Source organism: Astatotilapia calliptera, unplaced genomic scaffold, assembly GCF_900246225.1.
Source record: "Astatotilapia calliptera unplaced genomic scaffold, fAstCal1.2 U_scaffold_42, whole genome shotgun sequence".
In the NCBI taxonomy this organism is placed as follows: domain Eukaryota; kingdom Metazoa; phylum Chordata; class Actinopteri; order Cichliformes; family Cichlidae; genus Astatotilapia; species Astatotilapia calliptera.
The window spans coordinates 27,215-51,158 of record NW_020535781.1 but is presented as its reverse complement, the minus strand read 5'-3'; positions in this window follow the sequence as shown (position 1 = coordinate 51,158).

The following is a 23,944-nucleotide window of genomic DNA, read 5'->3' as shown; positions in this document are numbered from 1 at the left end:
AATTCAGAATTGGCGACTGAAACACGTAGGACACATAAGAACATCAGGAAATAAAACATCGATAAATATAACCTCAGTAAAAGAAGTCAGCGGGGGTTACTACAGCTGTGTACCGGGGCCTGCGCTTTGTCGGTGGGATTGCTTGCGAGGCGAGCGGGTCTATCCCACGCTTTGCCGTGAGACTGGGCAGACATCTCCGAAATCATCGAAACACTTTTGCAAAGAGGCTGTATCTTGACAAACCGACCAGACACATGAAGATTAAACCACTACATTCTCGGCTAAAAAAATATTAAAACGGTATTTGGTAACACACAAACAGGGTTTTTCAAAGCTCAGTTCTGTTAGCTTCCACATGCCGGTTGTTGTGTGCTAGAAACAATGGCCACCAGGCCAAAGCAATGGTTTTGACTCGATCAGCGTTAACCCCACCCCCTGAGTTTGATGGGTGAGGCTGACAGATAAAATTATTTCATGATGAGAACCAGGCGTCAGGACTGCCAAAATGAAATAAATAAATATATCATTAAATAATTAATGAAATGTGTCAATAATTAATGAAATGTGTCAATAATTAATTAAAATGTGAAATACATAAATAATTAATTAAATGTGTCAATAATTAATTAATTAAATGTGTCAATAATTAATTAAAATGTGAAATACATAAATAATTAATTAAATGTGTCAATAATTAATTAATTACATGTGTCATAACTATTTATTTAATTAATTAATTCCAATTTTAATTAATTATTGCCACATTTAATTAATTATTTAATGGTGTATTTAATTAATTCATTATGGCAGTCCTGGCGTTCCATATAAGCATTCCGATAGTCATTTCAATTCTGGCTCTTGTCCTGCAATTAGCCAGATTATATCGCTGCTGTGGGCCCGGTTCAGGGTCAGGGTAAGGGGTAAGCGAATAGGGTAAACATGGATACCCCCTATCACCAAGCAAGTAGCCAGTGAACTCTCCTAAGACAGAAGGATACACTTCAGTTCAAATGTCCCTGAAGCAATTGGTCTTTATATATTTTAAAGTATTCTCAACTCACCATGTCCAAATTTTGTGCTCAGTGTACATTCACGGAATATTTGTGAGTCATGGACAGAGCCTGGCCACTTGGCTTCCACATTTGTGATAATGTTGGCAGCATCATATATGATCTTCACAGTGCAGAGAACACAAATTAGCATCCATTACTATAATGAAATAATTTGTTAGTTTGAAATGCTACAGGGAACTATGTACCTGTACATTAATGCTGTGGAAAGACTTCCTGTTCACATAGTCTCCTTCATTTACTGAAGGAGCAATGATTGGGATGTGAGTGCCATCTGTACAGCCAATCACGCCTGGGAACCCTGAAAATAAATGTAAAATTTGAGTAGTAGTCCAAGTATCACCACATCATAAATTAAGTTTCGTTCATCCTGCTACCTGCAATTTTGTGGAATCCCTCTTTGATGAATCTTGTGGGTCTATGACCGGGGAACACCACAGATGAGTGCAGGAGACGTTTCAGTGCAACTGTAACATTCCTGACTGCCCGACAGACGGTAGCCTTGGAAACGTGCTCAGCGTCACCAATATTATACAGAAAGCTCCCGTTTGCAAAAAACCGAAGTGCAATACATATAATATGTACAGAACTGAGAGAATGTCCGCGATGTGTCACATGCGTAATATATGGCCTGAGGATGTTATCCAAATAACTTATAGATTGTGCTGAGAAACGGTAACGTTCGCACAGGAAATCATCAGGAAATGATAAAATGTCCAAACGCGCTCTGATCACTCTCTCCCGGCGGAGAACTCTGCGGAGAATTTGGGCTTCACGATCTACTGGCTCTTCAAGGAAGAGGCACGCCATGTCCGACTCTTCCTACTGTCAGGTTTCCGACAAAGGGGCGGAGACAGTCAGGGTTAGTTGTAGTAAACCTGCTAGGGGGCAGGTTAGCTTCACGGAGTGTGTCATCATAGTGACTCACTGAGGCTTCATCTGAACTCGCTTTGTGAAACCGACAACCCAGAGTTTTCGTTAACTCAGGGTATACTTACTCAGTTTTTCCACTAAACCGGCTTCCTGAAACAGGGCCCTGGAGATAAATGCCATTTCAATGATAGATAAAGACAAAGAAATTGAGTAGGATTATTTCATATTCATTCTGTTTGTCTGTGTGTGTGCAGGCAACATGAGCCTGCACACGTTAATTTTGTGATAAGTTTATTGAAAATTCTCTGTGTGTAAGTACAGTTTAGTGCTGTCTGATCATCACTCTGATTGACTGCTGTAGAAGTGAACAGTGTTACTTTGATCTTTAATCTCGCTGCGCTGTGTTGTTTCCTGTTTTTCAGATCACAAAATCATCACAGCTGAGTCTGGACAGGACGTCACTCTGACATGTCAAGCTCAAGTTCACATCGTCATAGTTGTAGAGTGGAGCAGAACTGACCTGGAAGATGAAGAACTTGTCCTTTTATATCAGCATGGATGACTTGTTCCAGATTACCAGCATCCATCTTTTGAGAACCAGGTGGATCTGAAGGACAGACAGATAGCTGATGGAGACGTGTCTTTGATTCTGAAGTGAAGAATGTGAGACAAGATGATGCTGGAACATACGAGTGTCATGTCATCAAGAGAGCTGGAAAACCTTTGAAGCTCATCAGCGTCATCAATCTGAAAGTTGGTTCTCCAAGTGAGTGAGGAGTGTTCAGTGTGTTTGAGATCTTCGGCTCTTTTAGCTGCGCTGCCTTATTGCTCCTAAATAGCTCTGTTTTCACAATCACTGAGATCCTTCTATTTTAGCCTAGCTGTGAATGATCTGTATTGGTAGTGTCCCGATTCGAAATATTGAGGCAAAGAACAAACCAACACTGGCCCAGAAGAGTTCAGTCAAATGATGATTTAATGAGTACATGTGTGGGAAGATGTACACTGCAACTCATCAGCATAGATCTTCTCCAAACAACTCAATTCAGAATAGTTTTATTCATCTCAGGGTTCAGCCCCTTCTGCGTCACAAATGTACATAATTATGCTTAAGTTACAGTAAATCATCATGTGGCGGAGGTGTGGTCCGGCGCGTGGCTGCAGGGGAGGAGTGGTGCAGTGGGCTCAACGATCATGATGATAATGACCTGTGTGTGGGTGTATCTGTGCCTAGCGTGTGTCACACATCACTTAAAAATAGCTAAAATAGACAGAGATGTTACTCTTTCCAGTACTTTCTTCCATACATGGTAATTAAATTCATTCTCCGAATAGCCCCTGGGGACTTTACACTTTCTTCACTCTTCTTCTGTCACTTTTTACTAGGCAAGCTCAACTGCAGGTAGAAGCTAAATGAATTCAAGGCCTTTGCTTACAAAGGTCTACATTTAAATCATATTTGTCTGTAAGCGTGAATGCTGTTTTAACCTTCCATTGCTCCAAATCACCTTACACAATAGATTGTGAAGACATCGCGCTTCACAAAGCTTGAAACCTTCAATAGACTGAGAATCAACTCTTATGAGCACAACTACTGATGTGACGTTCTGTATCGAGGCTTCGAAGCTTGTGTCGAGTAATGGAGGGGGCGTTTCCGCGATGCGCGTATCGAGGCTTGCTTCATTTATGGGAGGAGCTGAAAATGATGACGTCCGAAGCCTCGCTGCCCGGCTGTACCACGTGACTGGTTCATGAAGTGGTTCGAACTTTGCCGTGAGATATGACAGCGATATAAACCCCTCAGACTTCATTCAAAATGTAGGTGTTTGATGGAGAGTTGCAGTTAGTGAGAGTTTGGAGACAGTTTGGAGGTTTATGAGAGTGAGGAGAGAAAGTCTGGAGAGAATGGAGCCAGCTAAGAAGAGGAGGATGTCCTCCCCTGTGTGGGAACATTTTGATCTTATTCCTCCCAACAAGGTATGTAAATTTCTACAGAAGATGTATTTTCATAATACTGATGGTGCAATACAATTTATGTTAAGCGGCTTTACTTTTGTACAAAGTGAAGTGTTTGCTATGTGCCAGGGAGCTGGGATATAACAACAACACCTCATCCATGCTTAGGCACTACAGAGCTTTGCATGAGAATAAGGGGAACACCGATTGTGGAGCAAGACCAGGTGAGCCATCAAATGCCATGATAATATAGCATGCAGTAATGTTACTAAATGATATAACAATATTATACAGCTGTTATAATTTACGTGTTTGATATTTATATTTGTGCTTTATCTTTATTGTCTTTCCTCAGGAGAACAATCTCAAATAGATGAAGACCTGGTTAGCATGGTGATTGAGGACTCCCAGCCATTTAGCATTGTGGAGGACAAAGGATTCAAAAGATTTGTTAAATCATTAAATCCTAGCTACGTTCTCCCCACTAAAGGTTATAAAAGCAGTGAAAATTTAGTTTTTACAGAATAAAATGTGAACAGGTAGGACTGAGGCTCAAAGCCTCAGTGTGTAGCTGTCCATACCTCAACGTTACAAAAGCACAACCGCTGTCCACACCCCAACCACACCTCACCTCACAGTAAATGATCATTTCCATTTTAAGCATTTCCAAATAATCATTTTCCATACTGCCAGCATAAATATACACAGTATACAGCCATCACTACAATATACATGTTTTACACACTCCTTTTGTTGTTGACATTTACAGGCTGTGTGCAAAAGGCCACACTCTTCAAATTCATGCCAACTAATATTTTTATGTCCAGTAGATGTCTTACTAGAGCAAATGAAGCTTTAAGAAGCTTTGCGCTGGGATGAACCAATTGGATGAAACGCTTCAGTGCTTCATGAAGCTTCATCTGCCGATCACTAAGCACAACATGCAAATGTGTGTATACAATGATTATGGCTGCACATGCAATAAAAATGTTAATCTGATGCCAGTAGCTGTGATAAACAGTTTAATGCAATTTATTGATAAAGTTATATTATAAATGCAGTAAAATAATTCCTTTATTCCCACTGTTAGCAGTGTTTGATTTAGTGTTTTCATAAAAGCCTATTTCTTGTGTGTATATTAGTGCTCAGAAGAACAGACATGTGGTTTAAAGCCTAGACAAAAAAAAATCCTCCTCATCAACAGAAACTGAAGTATAGCAGAAAGCTTTGTGAGCTTCTTCTGGTAATATCCTAGTAATAGTAATAGTAAAAACTAAATTTTAAAGTGTCTTAATACATGCTCAATCAAGCAGTTAAGTAAATCTCCAAAAGCTGATTCTGTTCATCTGGACGTAACGTTTTCAGTGGGAGAAACGTTTTGTCACTCATCCATGTGAATTCTTCAGTCTCAGTTGACTGCAGGTTTCCCCAATCTTATAAACAGTACATTTGCATAATGACTGAAACCAGCCCACTGAAGTAACAATGATCTGGGAGGTCAGTTCATTGATCATTAATATACAAATTCTCATGACCATTGAGAACAACCACTGACCAAAGCACACTGATCAATGGCCATGAGTACCATTCACAGAGAGTTGAAAGACATTCCCCAACTCTCTGTGAATTGATGACACAAGGCCCACACAGACAGTGCGTAAATCATGGGAGGCCACATCACGGACAGGAACAGAGACACAGATGGGCCGTTTAGACAGGAATAGGAATCCGTGGGAGGAAGTTGTATCCCCATCTACAAGACCACGCAAAGGAGGTATATGCTCTCTGCACTGGTATGTCATCCTTTAGGAGACACAGATGGGCCGTTTAGACAGGAATAGGATAGGAATCCGTGGGAGGAAGTTGTATCCCCGTCTACAAGACAGCGCAAAGGAGGTATATGCTCTCTGCACTGGTATGTCAACCTTTAGGTTTATCACCATTTTCAGATCAGGATTACAATCAATATTGTTCCCATCCCACTCAAAGACGCTGCACTCATCAAACAACATTCTCTGGACAATCTCTTTTTGTTCCTCTTCCAAATGATCAAGATTCACTGGCGGATACCACGACATTGGGAGAGGTCCAGCTGACTCCACCATTATCTTGCGAACTGTTATTGCAGGTGGGCACTCGTTTGAGGCCTCAACCTCCACAATACGTTCAACTGGCTGTAAGGTGCCCAGGGCCATCTTGCTTGTCAAGGTGATATCATGTTTGGTGTCATTACTTAGAGCAATGGTGATGTATGGGTTAGCTGGATTCTGTATTTCAACTAACCCCGTCAAGACATAGAACCGCTTTAGGGCCTGGTTGCCCTCATCATCCTCAAACAGCACTGAACAATCAAGTGGATTCATGGTTGATGGAACGGGGCACATTAACCAGGTGACCTGTTCAGGAGGGATAATCACATCCCTTTCAACTGTTCTCAAGTACCCTTGTGTAATGTTTGGCTCTACTGTCTGAATGAAGCTTCAGACCACCTCACCATTCTCAGGGGGAAGACAGATGGCATTACACAGCAAGGTAACAAGAGCAGGTATCAACTGCTCTAGTTGCTCCTCAACGATCTGTTCCAAGACATTGAAACCGATCAATGGTTTGTCCACAGGCAAGGTACTGACGAGGACCGGAATACTGACGGAGAGGCTGGGGTCTTCACCCCCCGATAAGTAGATCATGATGGGTACCCAGCCATCAAATGATATGGTTTCCTCGTTGACTGCGCAAACTTTCAACTCATCAATTTCCTTGATGATTTCAGACAGAGGTTGCATGACTAAGTCAGGCAAGTATCAGTCTTTCCAATGTTTACTTATGATGCAAACTTGAGCACATGTGTCAAGTACTGCTTTCACTGCTAAGCCATTCAAATTGCAATGTATGAGAGCTTTATTACTGATTAGCTTAGCAACTGCCCCACGTTTAGTGTGGGGTGCCATAACACCAGACGTAGCGAGTGCCTCACCCTGCTGCTGGTTAACTACTTCTGATGTGACTGGCGAGGGGAGACTTGGTTTGCTACTGTTAAGGTTAGGTTGGGTCCCTGTTGGGGGAAAACTCTGTAAAAGACCCAGGAGAAATAAAGACACAATGAGACAAAGTTACTTTCTTTATCAAACGTGTACACGGGTGAGCTGCTAAGGACAACTCACACCATGCACAGTGGCTTGGTAATTTTTATAGGAAAGACAGTGAGAACAGGATAAGAAAATACAAAACAAATAAAATAAACAACTCCATATGTGGCGCTAGTCTCGTCAGCAGAGAGCTGGGAGAAGGCTGTGAGAGATAAAACAATCTAAAACAATATGTCCCAGAAACAAGATGTCTTTGCTGGGAAAGTCTAAAAAGATCATTCTAAACTAATCTAACCATAGGCAAAGGGCAGACAAAAGGCATCTTTGTACATTTAAAAGAAGGTAAAGAAACATAGAATCATTTTTCCTGTAACATTCCCTCCTGTTTTAACTTATTTTAAATGTATACAACAATTGTCTATGAAGGTTATTTATTAAGTATCTTAGGCAATTTTTAAATTTTCAAAATTTTCAAAATGTCAGCATAGCAGAAATGGCAGTCATTTGGTCTAAAGAATAAAACAAAAGAAAATAATAAAAAGAAAAACATAGTAAATGAAAATCATAGTAAATGAAATAACAAGTGGAATAAACAAGAAAAAATAATAAAACTAAAACTACAAAAAATAAAAGGATGAAAACCTTATATTTTAAAACGAAAACTTACAAAAAATAAAAGGATGAAAAGTAAAATGAAAACTTTATATTTAAAAATGATGAAAACCTAATATGTAAAATGAAAACTTCAAAAAATACAAGGATGAAAACCTTATATTTAAAATGATGCAAACCTTAAATTGAAAACTTTATATGTAAAATAATGAAAACTTCATATTTAAAATGAAGACTTCAAAAAATAAAAGGATGAGAACTTCAAAAAATAAATGGATGAAAACTATATTTAAAACGAAAAACTTTATGTTTAAAACTCAAGACTTCAAAAAAAATAAAAGCATGAAAACTTGCATAACCTACTAATGTTTTAATCAGTGCATGATCACTTGACAAGTCATTTTTAATCACCACGTCATTTATTAGCAGCTAGTACAAGTTCTCCTCTAACAGAATTGCAACGGGATGTTGTTCTTCTTCAGGCACGGCAACATAAGCAGTCATTGTAGTTGTTATCATCTGTGAAATCATTACTCTTAGGCATGGCAACACACACAACACTAATATGAGCAGTGCTATCATGATGAGACCTAGAAGGAAAAATGGCTTTGCTACAGCAGCCAGCCATGAACCGCTGAACAGCCAGTCCAGCCAGCTTTGTGCTGTAGCTGCTCCAGGTGTGTGGTCAGTGACATATTTTTGCAGAGCGGTCAAATTCTGCAAAGCTTCATAAATGTCTCCTCCAGTTTCGTATCCATCAGGGATAAAAGTGCAACATGTTTCCCCGATCAGCTTGCAAACTCCTCCTTGTGATGCTGTTAGCAGGTCTAGTGTCAGTCTGTTCTGCAGCACCATCGTTCTGATGGCCTGCTGTTCTCCTGCTAAGGCGGTTCTGTCGAGGAGGGAAATTATTTTACTGCTATAGTTAAATAATTGTCATCATTACCATTGCATTAATAATAAAATCTGGAGTTTATATTGCATTCAAAGGTTTAAACAGTGTCTCTTTCAGAAAGACTGAGTTGCAGGCTGACAGGAAGTTGTATGCAGAAAGAAGCAGGAAGTTATTTTGAGCCGCAGGCTAAGACGAGGCTTTAACAATGTAACAGATAGCTTTAAGAAGGCCTTAAGCAGCTATGACTATTTTATACACAATGCATATCTGTGCTTATTAAAGAGTTGGAGCTCGGTCAATTAATTGGGGGTCGGAAGCTTTGTTCGGCGCGATGTTCGGACAATCTATTGTGCAAGTGACTTGGAGCCATAGAAGGAATTGCAATACATGCTTACAAAACACTTATATCAGGTCATTTTATATTAAGGTTTAAGTAGAGGTTCTTGATTAAAACATTTATTTAGTAGAAGACATACACATAGTCTCAGTGAGCTTCTGGTCTGGTAAAAGGTCAGAAGTGCAACAGGTGAATTGAGAAAGAGCATGTGAGGTCAACACATACACACACATAGAGTTACATTTATTTAGAGGAGAGATTACTCATGTCTGGTTGTAACTGCAAAAGTGTCTCGGTAAAAGAGGAACCGTTTCTTGTTGTCTCGGCAAGAAAGAGGAACAATTCATTTTAAGATAAGAACGGAAAGTACCAAGCCATGAAAATAGAAGATGATTTTCTGGGTGAAAAGTCATGATGATGTTGATCTGATCTATGTATAAAATGTGTCTGTGACGTATGAAGGGGCGTCAGTAAACAAACCCTGATGCTATAAAATATCTGTTCATGCTTTGATTAAGTCGAAGACTACTTCCTGTCTGCGTACAGAGTTGTCTTCCCACGCGTGTATTCATTAAAATCATCGTTTGACTTCACCCGGCCGGATCGGTGTGGTTATTCTTCGATCACCTCTTGTACCCTTCCTCAATATTGAATCTTAACAGTTCCCAGGGTCTTAGTCAAGTTGATGTGTCGTAGCAGAGCATATCGGTTGATTTCCACATGATCCCGCACCTCGGCAACTCCAATGCCGGGGATCAAGCTCTGTAAGAATTTCACTCCACCTCCCCAGATGCGAAACTCTCCCGGCACTCCAGTGTCCACAGTAATGCCGAAAGAATTGGGGGAGGCGATGTCCACTTCACGTCTCTGCCGGCTGCTTGGATGATGTGCAACACTTTGCATGAAGAAAACGTGATCTGATAATTCCACCAGGGCGCACAGACCTCCCCAACCTTCAGGGAGTGACAGATAAGCCTTGTTGCCACATAGGAAGTACCAGTCAGCCAAAACTCTGGTTCCTCTGCTGCTGGGTGCCGTCCGTGCACATCCTGTCTGGTACTGAGTCTTTGTTTGTAGTGGCATTCGGTAGCTGTAGTTGGAGCGACAGTTGAGGCTCATCAGTGTCGCGTTACTGGCACAGGTTTCGTTGAGTGAACAGTCCATACACTTCCTCTCGTTCCTTGGTGGGCAGAAAGTGTATATGTATTTGCATAGCAGTCAGTTTTATTATTCAAGTAAGCTGTAGTGTTCATAAACTGCCACCAGAAATTAGTGGCATAGCCATGGGGAAACTTGGTGTACTTTCCTTTGTCATACAGTGTCTGCCTTTTCTCCATATAACGTGACTTGTTGTCCCTCAGGGAAGCAAAGGTGAGGAGCCCGGCCATGGTCAGGGCCGCTGCAGTTGATAAGAGCCACCACCTCATGACGACGGAACACACCCTCCTGTCGCGAGTAGACCCCCCGGCCAGGAAAGCTGACCCCTCCACCGGGCGAGATCACAACAAGTAGGCAAGCCTGCCGTCAGCTGTGTTTAGATGGCTTCACTGACTCGCCTGCAGTGACTCTGATGGACCCAGGATGGTCGTTCCGCAATTTTGCAAGCGGTCGGTGTAGTGAGGAGGACTTGGTATGGCCCCTCCCACCTGGGTGTGCTCCAGTTTTTCCTTTGGAGCACCTTGATCAGAACCCAGTCACCGGGCTTTAGTCTGCAAGACACTGGAGAAACATCATCAGGTTGTTGATTATGTACAATGATCTCTTTGTTTTCTAACAGCTTAGACATCCATTCTGCTAATGTGTTTTCTCTGATTGCTTTGTCTATTGGTTGACTGGTAATAGGCAGTGGAAACGGCCTGCCATGAATGATTTCAAATGGAGTTAGTTTATGGGAGCCTTGTGTTAAGCGCATCCACATCTTCACTAAACCCAAACATTCAGGCCACGGCCTTCCTGTTTCTGCCATGCATTTCCTGAGCCTTTGTTTTATAGTGCCGTTAGTTCTCTCTACAAGGCCTGCGCTCTGAGGGTGATAAGCACAGTGGTGTTTTATGCTGAAACCGAGTGCTTCAGAGACCTTAGTGATGACATCATTTACAAAATGAGTGCCGTTGTCTGATCGTATCAAAGCTGGAATGCCATATGTGGGTATGAAGTGATTGCACAGGCACTTTGCTACTGAAATTGCATCTGCCTTTTTCACTGGATAGATTTCCGGCCACTTTGAGAACACGTCTATAACCACTAGGGCGTATTTTGACCCTTGACATTCGCTTAGTTCAATAAAATCCATATGAATTGTGTGAAAAGGATGAGGCGGAGTTGGAAAACGGCCTCTCCTTGGTCGCAGGTTACCTTGAGCATTATATTTTTGACACGTCATGCACGTTCTGACAAATTGTTTTGCTGAAGTTTCAAAATTTACAGTGTAGAAATGAGAGTTGCCAATACTGGTCAGTCCCCCCGTTGACAAATGCGTACAGCCATGAGTCACTAATGCCGCCATTTTGTGGAGGAATTTTTTGGCAACACTGGCTTGCCACAACACATCATTAAGTCGTTTGTCAGAACTGCACCGTGTTTTAGCCATTTTGCCTGCTCTGCTGTGCTTGCTGCTTTTTGTTCATTTTTCAACACATCCAGTGGAATCTGATGTGTGTTTACTGCCATCAATGTGATGTTTGCCTGTTGTGCCGCCTATTTTGCTGCTCTGTCAGCAAAATTGTTGCCTGTAGTAATGAAAGAGTCAGTAGGCGTTGTAAGAGGTTGGCATGCTGGTTTGCCAGTTGGTGTAATCATTCCTCTGGTTTTCCAGATTTTTTGCAAAATGATGCACAGCAGAGAAAACATACTGGCTGTCTATATAAATGGTTATTTGTTTATCTTTGTGTATTTCACATGCGCAACAATCTCGTGTGAAGTGACCTTCCTCTCCACGGTTCTAGCAGGCGTTGTCTCTATGTTATCTGCTGTTTCTGCGTGGCTGTCTGCGGCCTTGGTGTTTGTGACTTTGCTCGCCTCTCTGTTCCTGATAGCCACCTGCGAATTAGTGTTTTAGTCTGTTGTCAACAGTCAGCCTTATTTTTAAGTTACAGAATGCTTCTCCCTTTTTTTGTTTTTTGTTTTTTTGTTTGGGAGAATAGATGCAACTCTACAATTTCACTTAAGGCAGTTTTAGATAATTTCTAGTTCTTCAAACAATGCATGGATCTCACACATTTCAAACTTTCAAGTTAGGGTTGTTTCCCATTTATACAAATATATATATTTAACTTTGCATTGCTCACAGCTCATAGCTCACAGCTCTAAACCTAGGCATTTTTCAATCATATGCCTAATCACTATGTGTCACTGTGATTCTCAAGTATTGTCACAAGTTCGTTTAAATTCGTTTCCAAAACCAACAAAATAATCAAACAAAAGCAAAAAACATAAACGTGTCAGGACACAAAAGAAAAAGAAAAAAAATGCTGCCATCCGAACAAGGCAGAAGTCTGCATATGTTGGCTTTTAATAGCATGCAGCTTGTAACATGGTAGACTAATGTGCCTGTGTTAATTCAGCTCCATATTATTGTGTGAAGTTGCACTGGGTTGGGAGTGGTTTTGTGTGTGTCACATTTTTGGTGAGCCAATGGCTGGAATGGGGTTGGACTAATTAGAGGCAGGTGTACTTGATTGCACTGATACACCGGTCTTCTTATAGCCCACACTACAAACACTGCTGTGTTGTTTTGTCTCTCTGTGCAGGTATGTAATGTGATGAAATCGGATATGTTTGGGATGGACGGGTTTTGCCCTATGAATTTTATATTAGGTGTGTCGTTTTGTCTCTCTGTGCAGGCCAGGGCCTATTATATGCCACAGCCTAAAGGCAGCAGGGTTGCAGAGGCTTGAGTGACCACTGACTATATGCTTGCAGGGTGGTGGGTCTCCAAGGACAACTTCTAACCCTGTTAAAGGCAACATGTGGGGTGCAACTTGGCTGTGTGGCATAGCTGGCTCTGGCCTTGGGACTGTGTGTTTTTATACAATTCTTAAGTGGGACACTGGACTGTTTTATCTTTTATCTCTTGATATATTTTTTGTCAATAAATTATCTTTTAGAATTTTATTGACTGACATCTTTTTGCCCATGACTGAGACGGTTGGTCAGACCTAGAGTCTTTCTTTGGGTGTGTTACAGCAGCTTCTGCTCTAAAAGAAACAAATAAATAAAAAGAAAAGAAAATGTGGAACATGCTCATCAGCTTAGCAGTGTCTACATATTTAATTCAGCTTCTCAATCCTGTAGTTTTAGCTGTTGTCTACAGGGTTTTGCTTATTGGTTGTTATTATAGGTGTGCTCTATCTCAGCAATGTGTCATTCTAGAATGATAAGTTTCAAGCTGGTCAAGTGCCTCTATGCACTTCATTAGTTTAGTTATTCTCCGTATTGTCTTCATCTCACATGTCATTACACTGAGTTTCAGCAAACCTTAAGCTTGATGCAGACTACTGCTTAACAATTATTCACCTCACATCATAACCGATTAAGGTGCCTCTTCATATTAATATGTCATTGTTAATATTATCCTCTTTGTCTTATATGACAGCAATAGCATATTATAATATTTTATCAGTGTGTACCACTATACTACTACTGAGCTACTTTGATAGTTAGGATCATCTTATTCAGCAAACAGATAATTTAGAATTCATCCAATCTGCGGTCACATTTGTTCTCTCTGTTGCATGGCGGACCAGGCAGTTCTATTATAATATATTATTTATATTTTATTTTGTATCCATCAAGGGCTTCAGATGACCTGCAGAATCATCCTTTTCCCAAGGTGGAGACAGTTACCTTTTCACACACTGTCCTTGGCTGAACAGTGACACAGCCTTAATATACCTTATTTATTTTATTAAAATATTTTTGTGTGAATTATTTGCTTTATATTCATTTTATACATGCTGGGCATGGTCATCATGCCAACTGTGTTTCATTGTTAATATCACTTTACAGGTTGTTATCCTTGCTATTATTAATTTCAAATACTCTAAAGATAATTTCTACTGTAATTTTCCCTTTGTTCATCTTTATTTCGTACTTTTTATATTTATATCTACTCAGTGGGGTCTGTTTTCAACCCTTTTAAACTACTACAAAACTACTGTGATCTCTAGTTTTCACTTAATAAGGGATTATTATGTTCTTCCTGATATGGGTGTTGCTGCAGATGCGGCTGCAGGAGTGAGTGATGGTTTACTAAAAGGATTGTGGGAACTGCACAGTGTCTCGTCTTCTGGTTTTACTAAACTGGCAGTTGAGTTCTGTTCTTCTGACTGTTTATATTTTGTTTTCTTAAATCTCTCAGTTTACAGACACTGTTTTTGTCCGGCGTCTGGACTTTTCTTTTCTCACCACTGCTCGTCAGCAGGAGTGAGTTTTAATTTCACTTGCTTGATTACCCATCTTAATTATGTATTTACTTATTTTTGTTTAAGTAATACATACACAATACAGCTGCTATCACCTTCGCTGGTATTAGAGACGAGAGTGGTTGCTCACACGCCCTTCTACTTTCGGACTATTTCCAAAAGCGGTGTGAACTTTACGAGACGGAACTCGACCGTTCTCTCAACTCACCAGCACGTCAGTGAATAGCAGTAAAAGAAAAACACAGTAGGAGCAGCTCAGTCTCTTATTGGACCGTGAAAAGTCAGCTTGCTCCGTTAGTTACAACAATACACAAACATACATTCACATTCACACTTATTCGCGCGATCGGAACCCTTATAATAAGGGGAGCTGCCAGTCTTTCTGTAGACGAGCTACTTATTCCCTTGACCCAGCTGGGGGAGCTACCCAGAGCTCCAAACCTAACCCACAAGAGTGGGGAGCTTCCAGTCGACGAGCTCCAAGCTACCAGCCGACGAGCTACTTTAAACCCACAGAAGTGGGGAGCTTCCAGTCGCGACGAGCTACTTTCGCTATTTTAAATTCCCTGAATTTAAAATACGATTTTACGCAAGATTGTGTCAGTGTGTCTGTATCTACCTGGTCAGTGTCGCCGGGTCTGGTCCACCTCGATCGGGCCCCACCACCGTGGGTCGCTTTCTAAGAACGTTGGCCAAGACTCGAATTTAACGCCCTTGGTCTTTGACCACACACCTAGTGTGTGGGCTGTCGACAGACGAGCAACGTGGACTGGTCACGGAGATGGGACACGATGGAGGCGATCCGGCTCGAAGGACCAAGAAATGTTGGGGGAAAACTCTGTAAAAGACCCAGGAGAAATAAAGACACAATGAGACAAAGTTACTTTCTTTATCAAACGTGTACACGGGTGAGCTGCTAAGGACAACTCACACCATGCACAGTGGCTTGGTAATTTTTATAGGAAAGACAGTGAGAACAGGATAAGAAAATACAAAACAAATAAAATAAACAACTCCATATGTGGCGCTAGTCTCGTCAGCAGAGAGCTGGGAGAAGGCTGTGAGAGATAAAACAATCTAAAACAATATGTCCCAGAAACAAGATGTCTTTGCTGGGAAAGTCTAAAAAGATCATTCTAAACTAATCTAACCATAGGCAAAGGGCAGACAAAAGGCATCTTTGTACATTTAAAAGAAGGTAAAGAAACATAGAATCATTTTTCCTGTAACAGTCCCATATGAAGAGGACCCACTGCTTCAACCCTGTCACCCGGTAGAGAAACTGCTGTGGTGTCTCACTTTCATCTTTTCTGGCACACATTAATTCTTGAAAGAGTTCTGTACTATTTTTCTCTCTCAGGTGGGCATGGAGAAACCCCTTCAGTTCAACATATCTTTAAAAGTTCCAGGCCTTAATATCCTGAGCGCTCCATGAACTATCTCTGCATCAGGGAAGCCTTCTCTGCGTCGACCTCTTGCTGACCCAGGCCCGCTGGACCCACCGTCTTAGCAACCATGGATCAGTCTCGGCTCCAACTTTCAGCTCGCATCAGCTCCCGTCCTGGTCCCAGATGTCATTTTTGGATCAGTATCAACTGCAAGGCGTCGACAATCCTGGACGAGCCCCCAGGATTTGTTATGGGTCCCAAGGATGAAGACCATGATGACAAATATGTTACCTGTAAAAGCAGGTGAAGAGCAGAGTAAGGAAGACAGCATGTGTCTCTGTATTCCTCCAGATTGTGTCTGAGTCTGATTTATTTCACACAAACAAATGCTATATAAACACTACCATGAGCTTTCAATATATAATTCAGCAGGTTCATCATTCACATCAATTACATTTACTTATATCCTCAGTGAAATATACTCTCTTTACTGGTTCATTTTCTCTAATTAACATCTTCTTTCATAACAGTTACTTTCCTTACTCATATCAATAAACACATCACATTGTCTTCTACAGTGTCTTACTGGCTAAACAGTTCAATAACAGTGTCAGTTTTGGCCGGCGATCATAGGTTCTGTCCAATAATATCCCTGGTCTCCATTAAAAACAGCAAAACAGTAAATATATGACTAGGGATGGATACCGGTATCCGGTGCCATGATGGCACCGGTTCCTACATAAACGGTAGTAACCAGACAGAAAAGCAGCGCACATTTCGGTGCTTTATTGCGGTGCTTTATTTCGGTGCTTTTTTTTCCTGAGCTGTGATACACTTTAGATTCTAACCAATCATTATACGTTTCCGAGGATAGTAGGCGGGTCCAGGTACATACGTTCTTTTAGATCAGAGCTACAGATTAAAAATGCCCAAGGCGAAGCGGTCAAAAGTCTGGCTATACTTCACAGCAAAAGATGCAAACTCAGCAGCCTGCTACAAGTGCTTTAATCAGATACTGCAATACTGTCAAAGGAGGTAACACCTCAAATCTGATGAAACGCCTGGTGACGCATAGCGTTTTTTTAAAAGCCGAGAAATGCGCCGTATTTGATAGCTTGCTGAGACCTCACACCGTGTACATCTACTGAAGGTGTGGTGCCTGTTATCGGACCTGGAATTAGAAACATCCCCCAAAAACACGAAGAGTAGAGTCCTGGCCCCTAGCCCTGCCAGTGTAGCAGAAATGATGACGGACGAAGATGGCAGCAGCCGTTCTTCTCTGCGTGAGTAGCTTAATGTTGTTCGTGTGTAATTCACGTTGAGTACGCTAACCATGTTATTACATTAATGCATGTAAGGTGAACTAGCAAACATCATCATAGCTACATGAGTATAATTCCCTGGAAGCACAGGCAGACGCAAGTGGTTTTCTGTCACTGGTTTATTTGAAGACTTCTCTCCAAAGCTACCGTGAAAACTATACAGCATTAACAAAATAAAACTCGGCGTAAGACACAGCACTAAAAATAACACTGTACAACAAACACGATTGTGAGGAGAAAATTGTTAGAAGGCAAAGAAACTTACAACTTAGATATCTATTTTTTTACATGCGCATGGGCGGTCACTGCTCAACCGATGTGACACAGAAAAACCGCCCAGGGCATTCAGAACATCCTTTATTTATACTTAAAGCAAGTTTCCACAGCAGTAGGAGTGGCATGTATGGAACTGATAATTTTTCCTTAGAAGGAGAAAACCTTTCGCTTATCTGCTGAAAAAGGAGGTACCTTTGTATGTATAGAAATTCAGACTTTCCCATAAAAGGAGAGAGAGAGAGAGAGAGAGAGAGAGCCAGCTTGTCTGTTAAAACAGGAGGTATGGTATCGTATGTCACCGCATTCCTCTACACATATGGCTTCAATCTCTCTTCCTGTGTTGGTTCCAATTCACAAGCTCTCCTTCCTTTAAATGAAGCTACAACTAAGCATCATCACAAAACTAAAAAATCTCTCATCAACGATAAATCAATAAATACCTCGTTGGCTGCATGCTGCAAAAAGGGAATTAGCTGCCGTTCTTCTGAGGTTTCCTTTAACCGTTTAACTGTGTGGTACCTCACAGGGGTACCACAACAACATCATCCAGGTAGAAAACAGCATATGCAATTTGAGGAAGCAGGTACCGCTCCATGAGGTGCTGAAAAATGGCCGAGGCTTCAAATAAGCCAAACGGAAGTGTGACGAATTGGTACGAACCATACAGCGTGGAGAAGGCCGTTTTTGTCTTTGGACTCTGCAGATAAGGGAATCTGCCAGTAAGCGTTGGTTAAATCCAGCATCATAAAATAAGACAAGCAGTGCTTAACCAGTCCAGGTCAACTCAGGCATTGGACAAGCATCAAACCATGAGACCTTGTTCACTTTCTGATAATCATCACCAATGTTCCCTCTAAACTGCGCGTGTGCTCAATTGCGCACTGCTGGCACGGTCTCTGTGCAGAAAAAATCCGTGTTGCACATAAAATAAAATTCTAACCGGAATTGAAATTAAAGTGAATACGTTAACAATTCTGTTTTTCAGTGTTAGTCAGTAAGTGACTGGCTGCTCCAGTATGGGATTAGAACAATGGCACCTCATCCCATAGTCCAGCCAATCACGTGATTCAAATTCGTATATGCGCAGCTAATCAACGTCGTTGACAGGCTATGACAGCGTCCTTATGTGCCGAAACCGGTGTTTTAGCTAGCAAAGTGGCGTGGCTAATGTGGAGTGAAGCCACGTTAATGACAACGTGTACAACCATTGGAGATGTGAGCAGGACAGATGGAACAAGTGACGTAAAAAGAGTGGACTTTATACCAGGTTTCAAATTGTGTTGATAGGCCACATAAAAAACAGAGTTGTGATTAAAAAAAAATCCAGTGTTTGGTTTTCTTCCAGAATATTGTTGTTTACATTTACTGGGGGAAGAAATGGTAAAAACGTCATTTTATAAAGAAAACGTTATAAAGCACTCTCCGCCTGTGAGCAAAGACAAAACCAAAACACCCCACCCTTTCCCATTGGTCAAAAAATGTACCATGCCGACCAATCAAAACATGGCATTTGGTTGTTAAGAAACGGAAGTTGTTAAGAAGAGGAAAATTTAGGAGTGACGGCAGTGTTTTGAGATGTGAGAGATTTGCAACGTTTAGCGCAAATCTTGTATAGTTAGTGTGTAGTGTAGTCAATAGTTTTGTTGTGTGTGTCAGAACAATGAGGCGGCTGCTAAATGTTACAGGAGTGATACATCTCCTGTTGTCAGGCCTGCAGGTATCAGGCTTTTGATGTTCTCCTTTATCTCATAGTGGACAGAAATTATTTTTTGGAGAGGCACAAATAATTTGTGTGGCATCAGATTTGATGCAGAACACCTGATTGTTCTGTAAATAGTTTGAAATGTTTGTTTAAAAAAAATCCCATAGCAGCATTTTTAGGTAAACAGCTGCAAAAATCTTTGTTGTTTGCAATACTCAGTAACTTTTTTGAAGAAGTAACTATATAATTAATTGCCCAGCATTGGTCTTTATATATTGTATTTTGCAGAGAGAGTTACAAAGTTTCAAAGTGGTGCTCCATGAGAGTCCTGTAGACGAGCAGCAGCACAATCCTGCATTGCAACTGCAAACCGCTGTTGCAATGCAGGAACATCTGCTTTATTGGAATGTGTGAGATGTTAACCACAATGACTCTTAAAAACACTGTCTCAAAGCTTCATGCCAACAGCATGTTTTTAAGAAAAATCAAACATATGTTCTTTCAAGATCATTTTAGAGTTTTTAATGAGCTGCAGGATCCTTCTTCAGTGTGAGTGGAGAACAGCCAAGTCGCCTCCTGTGATAAACCTCCACATGTACCACTGAAAACAGTTAAATTAGTTTGAATCGGAAATAATGGGTCAAACTACTTGTTCTGAGACCATTTCTTTATTTTTCACACCAAACTGTTTAATAAGATAAACTCTACACAGACTTCATCAAATATAACTAACACTTTAACATTATCAGGATTTCATAATACAAACTTCAAATCAACAAGAAAACAGCTGCAGAACATGTGGAAACCAGTTCAGCTTGAGTTTCAAATATAACTAACACTTTAACTTTCAACATTTCTTTGCTGCCACTGTGAATAAGATTGTGTTCTTTGCCTAATTGAATAAAGGTTACACTGACTCACTGCTCCATCTTCTGGTACAAACTGGCATTACATGGAAGTACAGCCCAAAACCAGTTCAGCTTGAGTTTCTTTTTTTCTGGACATAAAGTCACAGCAGGTGTTTTTTCAAAGCTGGTGGACAGATTTAGTTCATTTTGGAGGTTTTAAGAGCAACTGCTGTGAAAATATTTGTAGTTTTGGGAGAAAATGATTTAAGAGAAGATTTTACAACAGCAAAAGGTTAAATATGAATGAAGGATTGAAATTTAACAGAGGTAACACATTAAATGAATACATTAAAAAAAAGTTAATTTTGGAAACACTAAGAAAGTTCAAATGAAAGAAATTGAAATATATATCCATATCTGCAATTCTGATACATTATTGGTTTGGTAAAAAAGACATTCCTATAACTTTAATAATACAGTAACAAGTACAACTACTAAACACTACTGTGTCCTAAGGGAACAAAGATTAAAATGTAACAGGGATAATTTTAGAGAATTAAAATCCCTCAAAGGAAAAAAATAAACTTGATATGCATATCTAGACATGCAGCTTCCTAAATGTAACATTCAGGATTATTCACTGCAGGTCCAGAAATCAGAGCTACCTCATCAGATCCAAGTGTGGCATCAGCTGACACTCTTTACAGGAGATTCCATCTGAACTCTGTGGAGCCTGATCTCAAGGTTTTTAAGTCTGACCCTGAAACCAGAAGAGGATCTTTCTCTCTCTTCAGATTCATTGTGATCCAGTGATTTCAGTCCTGCATGATCAGGCTGATGTTTGCACAGAGCAGATAATGAAGTGAAGGTTTTTGCACATTGGTAACAGTGAAACAGTTTATTTACAGCGTGGGATCGTTTGTGTTCGGAGTATGCACTGAGATTCCTGAAGCTCTTGTCACACTGGTCACAGCTGAAGTTCACTTCCATGTGTGTACGTTCATGTTTGTTACGATGACCTGATTGTGAGAAGCTTTTGTCACAGTGTCTGCACTTGTATGGTGTCCCTCCTGCAGTGGTGAAGGATGACCCACACTGGTCACAGATGTGCTTTTTGACCACACTGTGGAAGAGTTCATGTTTTTTAATGTACTTGGTGTGTGGAAGCCTCTCCCACATTCTTTGCAGTAGTTCATTTTGTCTCCAGTGTGGCTACGTTGATGTGGTTTTAGGTCCCGTTCGTGATTGGAGGTTTTTCCACAAAGGTTAAAGAGAAACGCTTGCCCACCACCACAGTGACGACAGGGTTGAGAAATGGATCCATGTTCTTTGCTCCACTCCTAAACAAAGACATTGTAAATCAGGGAATTCCTTCAACGTTTTTATCCTGAACGTCGCCTGAAATAAAAAGCATCTCTGCCAACGTCCAATTACATTTTACTGTTTACACTATAAAACTCAGGTTACTTCTTCATTTTTCCAAACAGTTCATTCAGTATAACTCCATAAGTTTACTGATCAGACTTTTTCCAAACAATCAGGTTAAAATTACAAGATAAAAAATCAATACATCCTCACAGTAACTGCACTTGTAGAGTTACTTTCTGGAGTGGATCTGTTGGTGTTTTTTCAGCTGATTTGGAGCTTTAAAAGTCTTCTCACACAGGTCACATTTATAAGGTCTCTCCTCAGTGTGTTGTTGTAACTGTGCATCTGTTGCAAACAGTTTCCCACACTGATCACAGCAGGAAACATCATTTCCAGTGTGAATCCGTAGGTGAATATTTCGGTACCGTTTGTCACTGAAACTTTTTCCACAAAAGTCGCAGCTCTACGCCTTAATTCCAGAGTGGGTAACTAGATGCCTGTGTAAGTCGCTATTTAGAGCAAAAGCCTTACCACACAACTCACAGTTGTGTGCTTTAAGTCCACTGTGGATGAGTTGGTGTTTTTTTAAGGTTCCAGCCTGGGTAAAAGACTTTCCACACAAGTCACAGCTGTAAGGTTTAACTCCACTGTGGATGAGTTGGTGTTTTTTCAAGTGTCCAGCCTGGGTAAAAGACTTTCCACACAAGTCACAGCTGTAAGGTTTAAATCCACTGTGGATGAGTTGGTGTTTTTTCAAGTGTCCAGCCTGGGTAAAAGACTTTCCACACAAGTCACAGCTGTAAGGTTTAAATCCACTGTGGATGAGTTGGTGTTTTTTCAAGTCTCCAGCCTGGGTAAAAGACTTTCCACACAAGTCACAGCTGTAAGGTTTAACTCCACTGTGGATGAGTTGGTGTTTTTTCAAGTGTCCAGCCAGGGTAAAAGACTTTCCACACAAGTCACAGCTGTAAGGTTTAACTCCACTGTGGATGAGTTGGTGTTTTTTCAAGTGTCCAGCCTGGGTAAAAGACTTTCCACACAAGTCACAGCTGTAAGGTTTAACTCCACTGTGGATGAGTTGGTGTTTTTTCAAGTCTCCAGACTGGGTAAAGACTTTCCACACAAGTCACAGCTGTAAGGTTTAAATCCACTGTGGATGAGTTGGTGTTTTTTTAAGGTTCCAGCCTGGGTAAAAGACTTTCCACACAAGTTACAGCTGTAAGGTTGAACTCCACTGTGGATGAGTTGGTGTTTTTTCAAGTGTCCAGCCACGGTAAAAGACTTTCCACACAAGTTACAGCTGTAAGGTTTAACTCCACTGTGGATGAGTTGGTGTTTTTTTAAGGTTCCAGACTGGGTAAAAGACTTTCCACACAAGTCACAGCTGTAAGGTTTAAATCCACTGTGGATGAGTTGGTGTTTTTTAAGGTTCCAGCCTGGGTAAAAGACTTTCCACACAAGTTACAGCTGTAAGGTTGAACTCCACTGTGGATGAGTTTGGTGTTTTTTCAAGTGTCCAGCCACGGTAAAAGACTTTCCACACAAGTCACAGCTGTAAGGTTTAAATCCACTGTGGATGAGTTGGTGTTTTTTCAAGTCTCCAGCCTGGGTAAAAGACTTTCCACACAAGTCACAGCTGTAAGGTTTAAATCCACTGTGGATGAGTTGGTGTTTTTTCAAGTCTCCAGCCTGGGTAAAAGACTTTCCCACACAAGTCACAGCTGTAAGGTTTAACTCCACTGTGGATGAGTTGGTGTTTTTTCAAGTCTCCAGCCAGGGTAAAAGACTTTCCACACAAGTCACAGCTGTAAGGTTTAACTCCACTGTGGATGAGTTGGTGTTTTTTCAAGTCTCCAGCCAGGGTAAAAGACTTTCCACACAAGTCACAGCTGTAAGGTTTAACTCCACTGTGGATGAGTTGGTGTGTTTTTAGGCTTCCAGCCACGGTAAAAGACTTTCCACACAAGTCACAGCTGTAAGGTTTAACTCCACTGTGGATGACTTGGTGTGTTTTTAGGTGTCCAGCCTGGGTAAAGACTTTCCACACAAGTCACAGCTGTAAGGTTTAACTCCACTGTGGATGAGTTGGTGTTTTTTCAAGCGTCCAGCCTGGGTAAAAGACTTTCCACACAAGTCACAGCTGTAAGGTTTAAATCCACTGTGGATGAGTTGGTGTTTTTTCAAGTGTCCAGCCTGGGTAAAAGACTTTCCACACAAGTCACAGCTGTAAGGTTTAACTCCACTGTGGATGAGTTGGTGTTTTTTTAAGGTTCCAGCCTGGGTAAAAGACTTTCCACACAAGTCACAGCTGTAAGGTTTAACTCCACTGTGGATGAGTTGGTGTGTTTTTAGGCTTCCAGCCAGGGTAAAAGACTTTCCACACAAGTCACAGCTGTAAGGTTTAACTCCACTGTGGATGACTTGGTGTGTTTTTAGGTGTCCAGCCTGGGTAAAAGACTTTCCACCCTCATCACAGCTGTAGGTTTTCTTTCCTTTTCTTCTGTGAGGTTTGTCGGCCTCCTGAGAGCGCTGACTTCTTGCTCCATGTTGGTCCTGCAGTGACAGAGATACAAACAGAGGCAGTGAGTGAAATGCAGTCGTGGAACAAACTGAAACTCCCTCCATTGGTTGAATCAAACATGTCAACAAACACATTGTTGGTGTGTTTCCACCACCTTCTGGTGGCAGTATCACATTACAATGATGTGCTACAATGAGAGTTGTAATGAAAATGACATTATTGAAGAAATATTGATCAGCAGAGAAAATCTTTTACGCATAAGAAATT